Source organism: Heptranchias perlo, chromosome 2 (assembly GCF_035084215.1).
Source record: "Heptranchias perlo isolate sHepPer1 chromosome 2, sHepPer1.hap1, whole genome shotgun sequence".
Lineage (NCBI taxonomy): Eukaryota > Metazoa > Chordata > Chondrichthyes > Hexanchiformes > Hexanchidae > Heptranchias > Heptranchias perlo.
Window position 1 is genome coordinate 160,295,913 of NC_090326.1, and position 16,371 is coordinate 160,312,283.

Genomic DNA, 16,371 nt, shown 5'->3' on the forward strand with positions numbered 1-16,371 from the left:
ACCCCCGTAGCCCCCAGACCACCGAGGAAACGGTGATCCGCCAGCTCACGATAGCATTTAAAAATATCAGGGGTATCGAGACGCCCCAACCCAAGGGGAAAGTCCACGAGGTTAAACCAGGAGCCCAGCATAAAAGGGAATGGCACCAGGAAGGGAATCGTCCCGCCCAGGCTAAGTTAAACTGCTATGGGTGCGGGAAGAACGGCCACTTGCGCAAAGATTGTAAAAACCCCTGGAAGGACACCAAGGGAAAGAATCCCACCGCCCCAGCCCAAAAGGCAGCGATGGGGGAGGCAGAGACAGGAATTGCCCCCGCTGCCATGGAGTCATTTTTTGAGGCCATGCGATCTTTTATGGCCAGCCAGGGAAGAATAGCAGCCACTACCGGTGTGGTAGCTCCCTCAGCCCCCCCTGACGATGCCCCGCTATGACTAGAGAAGAAAGCGCAGATCGGTCAGCAGGAGGTGAAATTCCTGGGCCTGACCGTCCGCGCAGGGGAAAGAGCCATAGACAAGGCTCGGAGGGAAGCGGTCCAAGAGCTACCAGTCCCCAGTACTGTGGAGGCGAAAAAGCAGGCAGCTGGGATCGAACCCGAGGTTAGAAATCCCCAGCTCCCAGCAGCTCCCAGCTCACAGGCAGCACACGCAGGTGCAGTCAGGGGAGGAGTCACCCAGACCCCTGTCCAAACCACTCCCCCTCTCTTCTGGGACTCAGGTGGGGAGGAGGAGGAGCCCGAGGCAGGTAACCCCACCCCCGACCCAGGTTTTGAACCTGGAGAGGAAGACTCTCAGCAACAGGCAGCAAACAGCAGGGGGTTGCCTGTCCCCAGCTCAGACTTGGGAAGGGAGGAGCCACAGGGGAAAAGCCCCCAGCCAGCGAGGACTGTGATCCACAGCAAGGGTCCGCTCGCCAGGGTAGCCCCACCAACAGCACTTCCTAGGAGGTCCCCTCGGACACCCCAGCCTAGGAAGGCATGGTCGCCGGCTCCCCAGTTTAAAAGGGCTACCTCCCGTGCTAAAGTTAAGTCGAAAGACAAAGGTCCTCAGCCAGCAGTCGCGGGCTGTGAGGGACCGGAAGTAAAGCTCAGTACAGCCACGCCGCAGGGAGCAGCCTGCAGCAGTCCTGACAGAATTTGAGCTGGCCGCTCGGAGACGGGCGGCGGATGTATATAACTTTAGCAGTTAAGTTTGTAGTTTTAAGTTAAGATGTATAGGTTTATTATAAGGTGTGGAACCGTAATGTAATTTTAAGATGGAACCGTTCCAGTGTTGTCAACGTGAGCCGAGGTCCAGGGACACGCTCACACTTCACCCAAGCCAGGCAGCCTATAGGGAGCCCGGCTAGATGTTCTTTATCTTTTACAGGGAATGTTCGGAGGAGTGATCCTGCTCGCCCTGTCTGGGCTGAGCCTCGCGAGAAGGGGCGATACCGAGGACCACCACATCTTCGGATGCTCCGGAAAAACGGCGCCCCTCGCCCACGATGGGAGTGGCCTACGCGAGGCGGATGAAATCGCCTTGTACACTCACGAGGGGAGCTGGCCCGGATGGCTGGGGTCAAATTCGACCCAGTACTCGAGCCAGGCCGGTTTTTCATACAGGGAGACCTCCCTCCAGTGCCCGAGGATACGAATTGTCACCCCAAGGATTAGCGTCACAGTGGGAAAAGGAATATGTTTGTCATGTAAAGGCAATGTTCCCCTGGATAGGTGGTGGTGGCTTAGGAAATTAAGTAAGGATATGGGGAACCCCAGGGTAAAGTGGGAAAGGTTAGGGAATAACACCCTAAGGACCATCACAGGGACCCAGGGAGGGTTATGTGTGTGCTGGGACAAATGGTGGGAACCGGATCAGGGGATCTATGTCTGTATGTGGGGTTCAGAGAAAGTCTGCCCCACAGGCATTTCCATCATTTTCCACAGCCAGTGGCAAGATAACGGGAGGGGGATTGACTGGAAATCGCGCCTGAGCGCATGCGTGATCCCATACTCCCCAATCTCGGTTAATGCCACTGAATTAGTAACCCGCCCCCGACAGCCCTTGCCCACGACTGTGACGTCACGTATGATAGTAGAGGGATGCCCCGCCACCACCAAGGGACCAGGGAACGGCTTGGTGCTAGTACCTACAGACCAGGTGCTGTATCAAGGGGTGCACTACGCGGTAGCCTCCGTGATTTTGAACCTCACCGAGGTACACCTACCCGCGTGGTGGCCCACAGAGACCGCACAGTTGTATCAAGCCCTCTTAAAAGAGATGTTCCGTAAATTTTATCAGTTTGATTTTTCAGACGTTGACAGAACCAGACTATACACCCATGAGCTTTTGGACGGGATTGGGAGACAAAGAAGGGGTGTTTTTTTAACGATGTCTTAACTGGTTTTAACACGGGGTCTTCTGTCATCAACAGCTTAGATGACATCGAGCTGCAGACCCAGATTAATGGTTTAAAAACGCAATTAAAGAAAATATTAATCGATGCGAATAAGGTGGTGGGTTCGGAACTGCACGAAGATCAGGCCATGACTCTCCACTTAAAGGAGATCATAGCGGAGCTGGAAAAGTATGCAAAGACGGTGAATGCGCTCATTAGGGAGGGTCGGAATGCGTCAGACCAGGCGGCGCAGAATGAAGTGTGCGTGCTGTATGGGGCATGGTTGCTGGGCGAGGCCCGCAGCAATCTGGAGGATTTAAAGCAAGGTTTAGTCCCCTCCTGGATCAGCAACAAACACCTCGCAGCCCTCCACCCTTTTGAGAATACATTAAGTCCGTGCCAGCTCCGCCTAGCTTCTGAGGCCTACCCAGTCCCAGTGGACTGTGGGCGTTCCAACCACACCATCATAGGGATAGTTGTAAGGATGCCAGTCATGGGCGGGACGGCCCGACCCGCGCCGGTGTACAGGGTGGAGAACATTGGTGTCATTCAGGGGGGTGCACACGTTCATTTCACAGCGGTCCCGCCCTACGTCATAAAGTGGGAGCATGGTATGACGGGTACTGACCTCTCGGGGTGCCAGAGCCGGGGATCACACATAATCCTGTGTCCCCAGCACTTGCACGCCTATTCAAAACCGCAGTGCGGGTTCAGAGCTGCTGACGCGAAGCCTATAAACTGCACCATGGAAGCCATGGCACAAGGCCATGTTCCCCCACAGGTGGCATATATAGGAGGTGGGACATATTGCGTCACCACAGCAGCGTCTCACTACCAGCATGGTCAGCACAGCTGGTGCGCGGTGAGTGACAGCAGTTTCTGCTTTAAACCCCAGGCAGAAGTTCAAGTGGCACAGACACGAATTGTCCCCATCCCTGAACCATCCACTGTTCAGCTCACTGTGAAAGAGAATTTCACCAACCTCCAAAAGTATGTAGCCCACTTTGGCTATCAGATCCCCCCTCTCCCAGAACACCTCGTTAAATTATTAAAAGCAGTAGGGGTGTCCCAAAAACACTTTTACATGCTGGAACAGAAGACTGTCCAGATAGGGGCCGATATTCTGAGTATTACGACCCCACCCTGGTGGGACATCTTTGAGAATATAGAGGTCCCCTCCTGGATTCGTCTGGCATCACACGTGCTAGTAATCTGTCAGCTCGGGATCGTCCTCTACCTGGTTTGCGTCCAGTGTAGGAATAGGGGTCTCGAGGTAGTAGTTACAACACAAAGGGTATGGAAGGACCAGTATGCTCGGGTAGACGAAACACCCGCGTGAGTTCGGGGACGCATCCCTTGCGAGCGATGGCAGCCTGCTTCATTATTTTAATAAAGATGGTCCCTTCCGTTTGTTGTTTTCAATAAAGTAAGTTTACGTTTTGATGTTATTTTGAATAAAGATTGTTCATTGTTGTGTTGTATAGTATGCGAAATACTGTTTCATCCCAAGTGGTGCAGGGGTATTTGGACCCCTCCGTGCTGGGATTGTTGTAATTCAACCTTGTTTTCTATCCGAATGCCTGCCATACACTGGGGTTCTCTCCAAGTAAGGGAATGTATGTGTCGAGGGATTAGGGATAGGTAAATAAAGGGGGAGGTTGTTTGCGACAGTCAGAAATCTTTGCTCACCTTGCATGGACACTTCAAGCAAGTTTAAGTATCCACAGGGGGGAGTGAAGGGATTCGCAAAATTTCACATGTTCCCCCCACCCCGAAGATTTATTGGAGTTATTAAAGAAACCCTGGTGTGACTGTTTTAAAAAATCCAAGGTCTCTCAAAATGGCTGCAGTCAGACACATGGCCAAGGACCGGCAGATTTGAAATTGCATTTTTCAACAACTTGGCAGGTTTCGTGTCTAGACAGGTTTCTTTAAACAATGCAACTGCATTCTAGCCCTGAGGCAAGCTATCAACATGGCCGGTCAACACATCAAAATTCGAGCAGGAAGTGATCGCAGGACAAAAGGTGAACCATCAAGGTACATTCGGAACAATGGTAAAGCAGTTAGCAAACAGATCGATACAGGAACCGGCCATTAATGTAAATGGGCCAGAGTTGGGGTCCTTTGTCTTACGTTTCGTGCTTAAATCATACAATGAAGCAAGCTGATAAGGTATGAAAAAACCTGTTACCAAGAGGGTATAACTGAAGCTGCCCAGTATATTTCTGGCTAGTAGTGGTAGTAGTGGTAGTAGCTGCTCTCTTCGCCTCTTGGCCCTATCCTGTCTGTCTGCTAGCAACTAAGAAGGAAGCCATCCAGTAAACCTCGCAACCATATGTCGACGGCAGCAGCAGGCACAGGGGCCAGGCCTTTTCATCTGTTTTCACCGGTGAGCATTAATTTTCTGGCTGCCACAAGACAACCTAGCAAACATTTGCCTGAGGAAGGAGAAAGCCTTTTCATCTGTTTTCACCGGTGAGCATTAATTTTCTGGCTGCCACAAGACAACCTAGCAAACATTTGCCTGAGGAAGGAGAAAATCTCCGAAAGCTTGTGAATTTAAAATAAAATTGCTGGACTATAACTTGGTGTTGTAAAATTGTTTACAATTGTCAACCCCAGTCCATCACCGGCATCTCCACATCATAGCATAAGTGTAAGGTTGGGGGTTAAGGGATATTGCTAAACTTGTGATTTTAGAATTTTCCCTCGATGTGTCTGTTTCTTTCAACCCGATAAGTGTAAGACTGTATTACATCCACAGCGATTTCTTTATCTTCTGTATTATACTGTTTACCTTGTAGTTTTAGTTTTCTTATTAATAAACATTGGTTTTCCTTGTACCAATCCACTGGTCTGTTTGTCTGTCTTTGTTACCACTCGATAAGTCCTCAGCTCAGAATCAGGAAGGGGTAAGTGATTCGCAACCGCACTGCGGGCAGGGCAGCTCAGGAAAACATAACTGGCTGACCTATTATAAGCCCGAGAAACAGTAAAAAAAAGAAACCCCTTACACCTGCTCCGCCATTTGATAAGATCATGGCTGATCTGTGATCTAACTCCAAATACCTGCCTTTGGCCCATATCCCTTAATACCTTTGGTTGCCAAAAAGCTATCTATCTCACATTTAAATTTAGCAATTGAGCTAGTATCAATTGCCGTTTGCGGAAGAGAGTTCCAAACTTCTACCACCCTTTGTGTGCAGAAATGTTTTCTAATCTCACTCCTGAAAGGTCTGGCTCTAATTTTTAGACTGTGCCCCCTACTCCTAAAATCCCCAACCAGCGGAAATAGTTTCTCTCTATCCACCCTATCTGTTCCCCTTAATATCTTATAAACTTCGATCAGATCACCCCTTAACCTTCTAAACTCTGGAGAATACAACCCCAATTTGTGTAATCTCTCCTCGTAACTTAACCCTTGAATTCCGGGTATCATCCTAGTAAACCTACGCTGTACTCCCTCCAAGGCCAATATGTCCTTCTGAAGGTGCGGTGCCCAGAACTGCTCACAGTACTCCAGGTGCGGTCTAACCAGGGTTTTGTATAGCTGCAGCATAACTTCTGCCCCCTTGTACTCTAGTCCTCTAGATATAAAGGCCAACATTCCATTTGCCTTCTTGATTATTTTCTGCACCTGTTCATGACACTTCAATGATCTATGTACCTGAACTCCTAAGTCCCTTTGGACATCCACTGTTTTTACCATTTAGAAAGTACCCTGTTCTATCCTTTTTTGATCCAAAGTGGATGACCTCACATTTGTCTACATTGAATTCCATTTGCCACAGTTTTGCCCATTCACCTAATCTATCAATATCGCTTTGTAATTTTATGTTTTCATCTACACTGCTTACAATGCCACCAATCTTTGTGTCATCGGCAAACTTAGATATGAGACTTTCTATGCCTTCATCTAAGTCGTTAATAAATATTGTGAATAATTGAGGCCCCAAGACAGATCCCTGCGGGACTCCACTCGTCACATCCTGCCAATGTGAGTACCTACCCATTATCCCTACTCTCTATCGCTATTCGCTCAGCCAATTTCCTAACCAAGTCTGTACTTTTCCCTTGATTCCATGGGCTTCTATCTCATGGTTACCTGCTGTTCAATTTTTTTTAATGCATTGGATGTGGGCATTGCTGGCAAGGCCAGCATTTATTGCCCATCCCTAAACAACTGAGTGGCTTGCTAGGCCAGTTAAGAATCAACCACATTGCTGTGGGTCTGGAGTCATATATAGGCCTAGACAGGGTATGGATAGCAAGTTTCCTTCCCTAAAGGGGATTAGTGAACCAGATGGGTTTTTATAACAATCCTGCAGTTTCATAGTCACCATTACTAATACTTTTCAATTCCAGATTTTATTTAATTAACTGAATTTAAGTTTCACCAGCTACTCTGGTGGGATTTGAACTTATATTTTTGGATTTCTAGTCCAGTGACATAACCACTACGCTACAGTACCCATAGATAAGAGTTATCTTTTACTCACTAACACTTTCCACGTTTTCGGCACCATTTTCCAGTAAGGTTATTCACATTACTGTTGCCTGGTGTAGTTTAGTGATGCAGAGAGTTTCACTTCTTGATCCTTATGGTACTGAGCTGTTGCTGTTCTTAACTGAGCTCGGATTGGGTCGTTTGACTTCTTACCAGTTGGAATGCACTTTTTTGCTGACCGGATTACTTTGGGTGAATTTTAACTGGGAGTGCGTTCTAGGACTGCCCGCCTACCCAACGCCATCAGCATGAGGCCCGGCCGATTAACATATGATTGACAGGCAGCCCGCCCAATTGCATCAGTGATGGGCAGCCCGCCTACCTGCAAGGCCTGATTCCAGAGGGATGCTTAAAGTGTGAATGCCACTTTAAAGGGAGGTTGCTTTCGCTTCAGTGGCATTGGTTAGAAGCTGTGAAGGGTTCAGTGTTGAAGATGAGTCAGAGACAAGTCCCCAGGTTTTCAGCCACTTCTCCGGTGGTCAAGAGGTGAAGGAAGAGAGGAGATGACCTCTCTTCAGGTGATGAGACTGGAGAGATGTGGCAGAGGTTGTGAACTCCAGAAGCAAACCCCCCTCCCCCCAGGACCTGGATTGAATATGGGAAAAGCTTCGATGACCTACAACAAAAACAACAACTTGCATTTATATAGCGCCCTTAAGGTAGTAGAACATCCCAAGACGCTTCACAGGAGCGATTATCAAACAAAATTTGACACCAAGCCACATAAGGAGATAGTAGGACAAGTGATGGTCAACGAGGTAGGTTTTAAGGAGCGTCTTAAAGGAGGAGAGCAAGTTGGATAGGCGGAGAGGTTTAGGGAGGGAATTCCAGAGCTTAGGGCCTGGGCAGCTGAAGGCACGGCCGCCAATGGTGGAGCAATGAAAATCGGGGATGCGCAAGAGGCCAGAATTGGAGGAGCGCAGAGATCTCAGAGGGTTGTAGGGCTGGAGGAGGTTACAGCGTTAGGGAGGGGCGAGGCCATGGATGGATTGGAAAACAGGGATGAGAATTTTAAATTTGAGGCGTTGCCTAGAGCAGCAAAGATAAGCACAGGTCTTTGTTTCTCCATTTCTGTGCATTTTACCTGGCAACAGCTCTCCCCCCATCTCCCCATTCCCCAGCACTCTGAACACTTCTCATCACAACTCTTTACATTCTTCTCCATTGATCACAAGAGGACACTGTACCTCCACTCATTCTCATTCCAAACACGCACTCACCTGGTGATTGCTGCCTTCAAGGGTGGCATTAACTTTTTTGTATTAATTCTCGGGAAGTGGGCACCGCTGATCTCCTCAAGCCCGCTCAAAGGTAGAAGCAGGAGGAGGCCATTCAGCCCCTTGAGCCTGTTCCACCATTCAATGAGATAACAGCTGATCTGCATCTTAACTCCATTTGCCCGCCTTGGTTCCGTAACCCTTAATCCCTCGCCTAACAAAAAGCTACCAATCTTTGTTTTAAACTTTTCAATTGACCCCCAGCCTCAACAGCTTTTCAGGGGAGAGAGTTCCAGATTTCCACTACCCTTTGTGTGAAGAAGTGCTTCCTGACATCACCCCTGAACGGCCTAGCTCTAATTTTAAGGTTATGCTCCCTTGTTCTGGACTCCCCCCCACCAGAGGGAATAGTTTCTCTCTATCTACCCTATCAAATCCTTTAATCATCATAAACACCTCAATTAGATCACCCCTTAATCTTCTATACTCAAGGGAATACAAGCCTAGTCTATGAAACCTGTCCTCATTTTAACACTTTTAGACCCGATCTTATTCTGGTGAATCAGTGGGAGTGATGAGCTGTAACCCCATGGGAGTGGCAGCGGCAGAACAGGAATGGCGAACATTGCCCTCTCTTAGGTTGTCAGCACGTCTACTCCCTCGCCCAGCCCATCTGCCGCGGTGCCAGAAAGCCAGCTTGGGCCAGGGCTTCCCAGGCAGTGGTGCTGCAGTCCGTAGCCGGACCCTCTCGGGTCTGAGCTCCCGGTGGTCACGGGCCACGAGCATCGCATGGACCCTCACTAGAGCAACAGCAGACTTCCACTGGCTGTGCTGAAGCCACTGCAGGAGCATCTCATAGGAGGAGCAGGATTACAGAGAATCACGTAGAATTACATAGAATCATATAGAATCACATAGAATCACATAGACTCATATAGAATCATGTAGAATTACATAGAATCACATAGAATCACATAGAATGACGTAGAATCACATAGAATTACAGAGAATCACATAGAATCATATAGAATCACATAGAATCACATAGAATCATATAGAATCGTGTAGAATTACATAGAATCACATAGAATTACATAGAATCACATAGAATGACATAGAATCACATAGAATTACAGAGAATTACGTAGAATCACATAGAATTACATAGAATTACGTAGAATCATATAGAATTACATAGAATCACATAAAATCATATAGAATCATGTAGAATTACGTAGAATCACATAGAATTACGTAGAATCACATAGAATCACATAGAATTACGTAGAATTACGTAGAATCACATAGAATTACATAGAATTACGTAGAATCACATAGAATCATATGGAATCATATAGAATTACATAGAATCACATAAAATCATATAGAATCATGTAGAATTACATAGAATCACATAGAATTACATAGAATTACGTAGAATCACATAGAATCATATGGAATCATATAGAATCACATAGAATCATATAGAATCACATAGAATCACATAAAATCATATAGAATCATGTAGAATTACACAGAATCACATAGAATTACGTAGAATCACATAGAATTATGTAAAATCACACCGAATCACATAGAATCATATAGAATCACAGAATTATGAAGAATCACACAGAATTACATAGAATCACATCAAATTACATAGAATCGCATAGAATCACATAGAATTACATAGAATCACATGGAATCATATAGAATCACATAGAATTACATAGAATCATATAGTATCATATAGAATTACATAGAATCACATAAAATCATATAGAATCATGTAGAATTACGTAGAATCACACAGAATTACATAGAATCATATAGAATTACATAGAATCATGTAGAATTACGTAGAATCACACAGAATTACATAGAATCATATAGAATTACATAGAATCATGTAGAATTACGTAGAATCACACAGAATTACATAGAATCATATAGAATTACGTAGAATCACACAGAATTACATAGAATCATATAGAATTACATAGAATCATGTAGAATTACATAGAATCGCATAGAATCACATAGAATCATATAGAATTACATAGAATCACATGGAATCATATAGAATCACATAGAATCATATAGTATCATATAGAATTACATAGAATCACATAAAATCATATAGAATCATGTAGAATTACCTAGAATCACACAGAATTACATAGAATCATATAGAATTACATAGAATCATGTAGAATTACGTAGAATCACATAGAATTACATAAAATCATATAGAATTACGTAAAATCACATCGAATCATATAGAATCACAGAATTATGAAGAATCACACAGAATTACATAGAATCATGTGGAATTATATAGAATCACGTCAAATTACATAGAATCGCATAGAATCACATATAATTACATAGAATCACATAGAATGCTGTAGAATTGTATAGAATGACGTAGAATGACGTAGAATTACATAGAATCATGTAGAATTACATAGAATTACATAGAATAACGTTGAATTACATAGAATCACATAGAATTACGTAGAATCATGTAGAATTACATAGAATCATATAGAATCAAATAGAATCGCATAGAATCAAATAGAATTACATAGAATCGCGTGGAATCACTTGGTATTACATAGAATCACGTAGAACTACATAGAATCACATAGAATTTACAGCACAGAAACAGGCCATTCGGCCCAATTGGTCTTTGCTGGTGTTTATGCTTCATACGAGTCTCCTCCCACCCTTCTTCATCTACCCCTATCAACATCTCCTTCTATTCCTTTCTCCCTCATGTGTTTATCTAGTTTCCCCTTAAATGCATCTATGCTATTCACCTCAACCAGTCCATGTGGTAGCAAGTTCCACATCCTCACCACTCTCTGGGTAAAGAAGTTTCTCCTGAATTGCTTATTGGATTTGTTAATGACCATCTTATATTCATGACCCCAAGTTTTGGTCTCCCCCACAGGTGGAAACGTCTATTCTATGTCTACCCTATCAAACCCTTTCATAATCTTAAAGACCTCTATCAGGTCACTCCTCAGCCTTCTCTTTCTAGAGAAAAGAGACTCAGCCTATTCAATCTTCCCTGATAATTATAACCTCTTACTTCTGGTATCATCCTTGTAAATCTTTTTTGCAGCGTCTCAATATCCTTTTTGTAATATGGAGACCAGAACTGTGCTCAGTACTCCAAGTGTGGTTAGTAAAAAAAAAATTGAAGAAAGGCACGATGGGTTGACACCTGGGTGAAATTTGATTTCAAGAGCAAATATTGTTTTTGCCATTAAAGAATTAACCTTTTCACAATGGGCACCTTTGTCTGCATAGGAATATAGGAACAGGAGGAGGCCATTCAGCCCCCCGAGCCTCTAATGCCATTCAATTAGATCATGGCTGATCTGTATCTTCACTCCAAATGTCCCCCTTGGTTCCGCAACCCTTAATATTCTTGCCTAACAAAAATAAAAATGCAGTGTGATTTCAGAGTAGGTAATGAGTCTGTGTTCCCAGAATATCATACATATGATAGCTGGTTAAATAGTTGAATTGTTCTGCATTGCAGGGTTGAGGGAGTGGTGAAGGAGGTAACAAGGACCATTAATACGGTGGGGAATTGTGAATCATTTCAGGGGACAGTGCAGGCTAGCCAACGTGCTGAGCAACCAACTTATCCCTGGAATCTCTGGCTGCAGGCTGTTGTAATTACCCTCCCTCCTTCTTCAGCTCCTTCTTCGCCGTCGGCCAAGTCTTCCTCGTCAGACGATGGGAGTTCCTCCTGCTGTTCCTCCTCTATGCACAAACCTCTTTGCATTGCAAGGTTGTGCAACGTGCAGTGCACACCACGGTACGAACATACGACATTGATGGGCAGGAAAAGACCAGTTGGTCCATCAAGCCTGCCCCACGCACCGTGATGGCTGGAGCATCGTGACGAGATACTTCTTCCCCAAACCCACCCCACCCCCACCCCGGCAGCCACGTAATCTCCTGGGCGAGGAAAGAAAAAATCAGAGAAAACCCCCCCAGGACCAGTAAGCAAAAAAATGCTGCGGAAAATTCCTCTTCGACCCCCGCAGATGATTGAAACCAGTCCAGGAGATCACATGGACCAAGTGTTATCGATAAAGACACTTACCTTCTATATGATGTGATCTCTGCCCCAGTCAGGAACCAGTCCTGCTCCCTCTTGAAGGTGGAGAGTCGGCACCTACCACATCAGCTGGTAATGTATTTCAGAGACTTACTGCTCTCTGGGAAAAAAAGAACTGCCTAACATCCAGTTTATTCTTACTCTTGCGTAGTTTAAACTCACGTGAGACTCTCTGTGGGCTGTATTGAGGCAATCACCCGGAACTATCCAGACAACATAGAAATACAGAAACATAGAAAATAGGAGCAGGATCATTCGGCCCTTCGAGCCTGCTCCACCATTCAATATGATCATGGCTGATCCTCTATCTCAATACCATATTCCCGCTCTCTCCCCATACCCCTTGATGCCTTTTGTGTTTAGAAATCTATCTAGCTCCTTCTTAAATATATTCAGTGACTTTGCCTCCACAGCCTTCTGTGGTAGAGAATTCCACAGATTCACCACCCTCTGAGTGAAGAAATTCTCCTCATCTCAGTCCTAAATGTTCTACCCCGTATCCTGAGACTGTGACCCCTTGTTCTGGACCCCCCAGCCAGGGGAAACATCCTCCCTGCATCCAGTCTGTCTAGCCCTGTCAGAATTTTATACGTTTCAATGAGATCCCCTCTCATTTTTCCAAACTCGAGTGAATACAGGCCGAGTCGACCCAATCTCTCCTCATACGGCAGGCCTGTGTCCAAACTCCAAACTGGAGGCCTGTGTCCAGCGGTGTGCCTCAGGGATCGGTGCTGGGTCCACTGTTATTTGTTATTTATATTAATGATTTGGATGAGAATTTAGGAGGCATGGTTAGTAAGTTTGCAGATGACACCAAGATTGGTGGCATTGTGGACAGTGAAGAAGGTTATCTAGGATTGCAACGGGATCTTGATAAATTGGGCCAGTGGGCCGATGAATGGCAGATGGAGTTTAATTTAGATAAATGTGAGGTGATGCATTTTGGTAGATCAAATTGGGCCAGGACCTACTCCGTTAATGGTAGGGCGTTGGGGAGAGTTATAGAACAAAGAGATCTAGGAGTACAGGTTCATAGCTCCTTGAAAGTGGAGTCACAGGTGGATAGGGTGGTGAAGAAGGCATTCAGCATGCTTGGTTTCATTGGTCAGAACATTAAATACAGGAGTTGGGATGTCTTGTTGAAGTTGTACAAGACATTAGTAAGGCCACACTTGGAGTACTGTGTACAGTTCTGGTCACCCTATTATAGAAAGGATATTATTAAACTAGAAAGAGTGCAGAAAAGATTTACTAGGATGCTACTGGGACTTGATGGTTTGACTTATAGGGAGAGGTTGGATAGACTGAGACTTTTTTCCCTGGAGAGTAGGAGGTTAAGGGGTGATCTTATAGAAGTCTATAAAATAATGAGGGGCATAGATAAGGTAGATAGTCAAAATCTTTTCCCAAAGGTAGGGGAGTCTATAACGAGGGGGCATAGATTTAAGGTGAGAGGGGAGAGATACAAAAGGGTTCAGAGGGGCAATTTTTTCACTCAAAGGGTGGTGAGTGTCTGGAACGAGCTACCAGAGGCAGTAGTAGAGGCCGGTACAATTTTGTCTTTTAAAAAGCATTTGGACAGTTACATGGGTAAGATGGGTATAGAGGGATATGGGCCAAGTGCAGGAAATTGGGACTAGCTTAGTGGTATAAACTGGGCGACATGGACATGTTGGGCCGAAGGGCCTGTTTCCATGTTGTAACTTCTAGTCCTGCCATCCTAGGAATCAGTCTGGTGAACCTTCGCTGCACTCCATCCATGGCAAGTATATCTTTTCTTAGGTAAGGAGACAACTAGGGCTTGAAACTGATGTACAAGAGGACCGCGCAATTTTGGACCCTCTGGCGTTATCAGGGCCTGATGGCTTGCTGTGTGGGGGGGTTGGGGGGTTGGTGAAGCCGGCCGTGCCCCAAGAGGCAGCACGCTGGTCACGTAGAGGAAGAAAGTCTCCCGGTGCGGACACCAGCACCGGGCCTACTGTAAGTCGGGGAGGGGGGTCAGCAGGAGATCGAGGGAGAGGGGTGGGGAGCCATGGCCGGCAGCAGCCTGCAATTTCAATGTGGAGACAGGAGGAGCGTTGGTAGGTGAACACATTATCTCTTTTGCCGGCCACCTCCAGCCGTTGGTTTGGCTGCTTTTGACCTGAGGAAACTGACCGCAGTATGCGTGGTCAATCCCGTAATCCAATTTTGCAAAGGGGCCTGAAACAGGTGTCGTGCCCTCTATTTGCATTGGTAATAGCCTAATGCTGGTATCAGGCGGGCGTCCTGGGTGACTCCAGAGCAACCTAATCAATTTATCGCCCGCATGCCATATTGGACCCTCGGTGCCCGTTTTCCACCCGATTCGCGGAATCCATTTTCTAGGCCCAAAACTTCTGTTTCAGGAGCCCAATTGTCTGCTCAGTGATCACCCTGGTGGTCCCATGGCTCAGGTTCTACCGCATGTATGGAGGTGCGCTGAGGTTACATTGGGGAGTCATTGGCCATATTGTCCCCCTTAGTTCTCTGACGTTCCTTGATGGGTGGAGTAAAAGAAAAAAAAGGCTTGCATTTATATAGCACCTTTCACGACCTCAGGACGTCTCAAAGCGCTTTACAGCCAATTAAGTACTTTTTTGAAATGTAGCCACTGTTGTAATGTAGGAAACGCAGCAGCCAATTTGTGCACAGCAAGATCCCACAAACAGCAACATGATAATGACCAGATTATCTGATTTTTTTTTAGTAACGTTCATTGAGGGATAAATATTGGCCAGGACACGAGGGAGAACTCCCCTGCTCTTCTTCGAAATAGTGGGATCTTTAACGTCCAGCTGAGAGGGCGGACGGGAGCCTCGGCTTAACGTCTCATCCGAAAGTCAGCACCTCTGACAGTGCAGCACTCCCTCAGTAGTGAGTAGGGGAGCAATGATGGGCTGGCACAGAACGTAGGCATCGTAACAGCTGCCGGAAAGGTGGCACAGAGCTGCGTTATTCTGCGATGATCGCTAACCAGCTGCACATTGATGAAACGAGACCCATCCTTGTGAACAGAGTCTCCAGCTGGATTTCTGGTGTAACGGTGGCTAAATGAGTGCAGTCCATGACCCCGTCCTATCTGCCCTGCACTCGAGGGAAGCCAGCCACTGCTGCAAACCTCAGAGCCCTTTCATTCTGCCATTGGCACACACTCACAAAGGCATTGGAAGAGCTAGCATGCAACTCCAAAGAGAAGAACATTATCTTGTCAGTGTCACTTAGCTCTCCGTTCTTCCATCCTATCTATACTGGTGCCATTTAGGAATGAATTCATGGACAACATCACTCAGATACATCCCGAAATGACAGCCAAGTTAAACTCGGCGGGACTCCAATAGGATAAGAAAAATCATCACTGGCGTCTGAAACGGGGAAAATGTTGAAGAATAGCTAATCATAGCTTGTGGAATCATTAAACTAACATTGAGAAGCTGCAACTCTTTACAGGTCAGAATATTGTCATTTTTCAACATTTTCAGACTGAAAGGAAGCTGGCTGTTTGGCCGATCCTATTTCCTTCTGGAAGCATGTGTATCATTTACGACAAGCTATTAAATACCTATCCTGTTTTTCCACCAGTTTATCAAATTTCTTTCCGCTGTTTTGATCTGTTCCTTGGAAACCGAGTCTCTTTTCCTCGAATATAAACAGGTTGAGCTTCACTTCAGCTCCCTTGAGCACAAAAATCCAGGCTGACACTCCAGTGCAATACTGAGGGAGTGCTGCACTGTCGGAGGTGCCGTCTTTCAGGTGAGACGTTAAACCGAGGCCCCGTCTGCCCTCTCAAGTGGACTCAAAAGATCCCACGGCTCTATTTTGAAGAAGAGCAGGGGAGTTCTCCCCGGTGCCCTGGCCTATATTTAGCCCTCACTAAAAACAGATTATCTGGTCATTATCTCATTGCTGTTTATGGGATCTTGCTGTGCGCAAATTAGCTGCGGCGTTTTCTACAACGGTGATGACACTTCAAAAGTACTTCATTGGCTGTAAAATGCTTTGGGAGGTTCTGATGTCGTGAAAGGCATTATATAACTACAAGTCTTTCTTTGCTTTTTCTTTCATTATTGGCCAACAACGTGGGGGCCATCTTTGTTTTTAAATCAAAT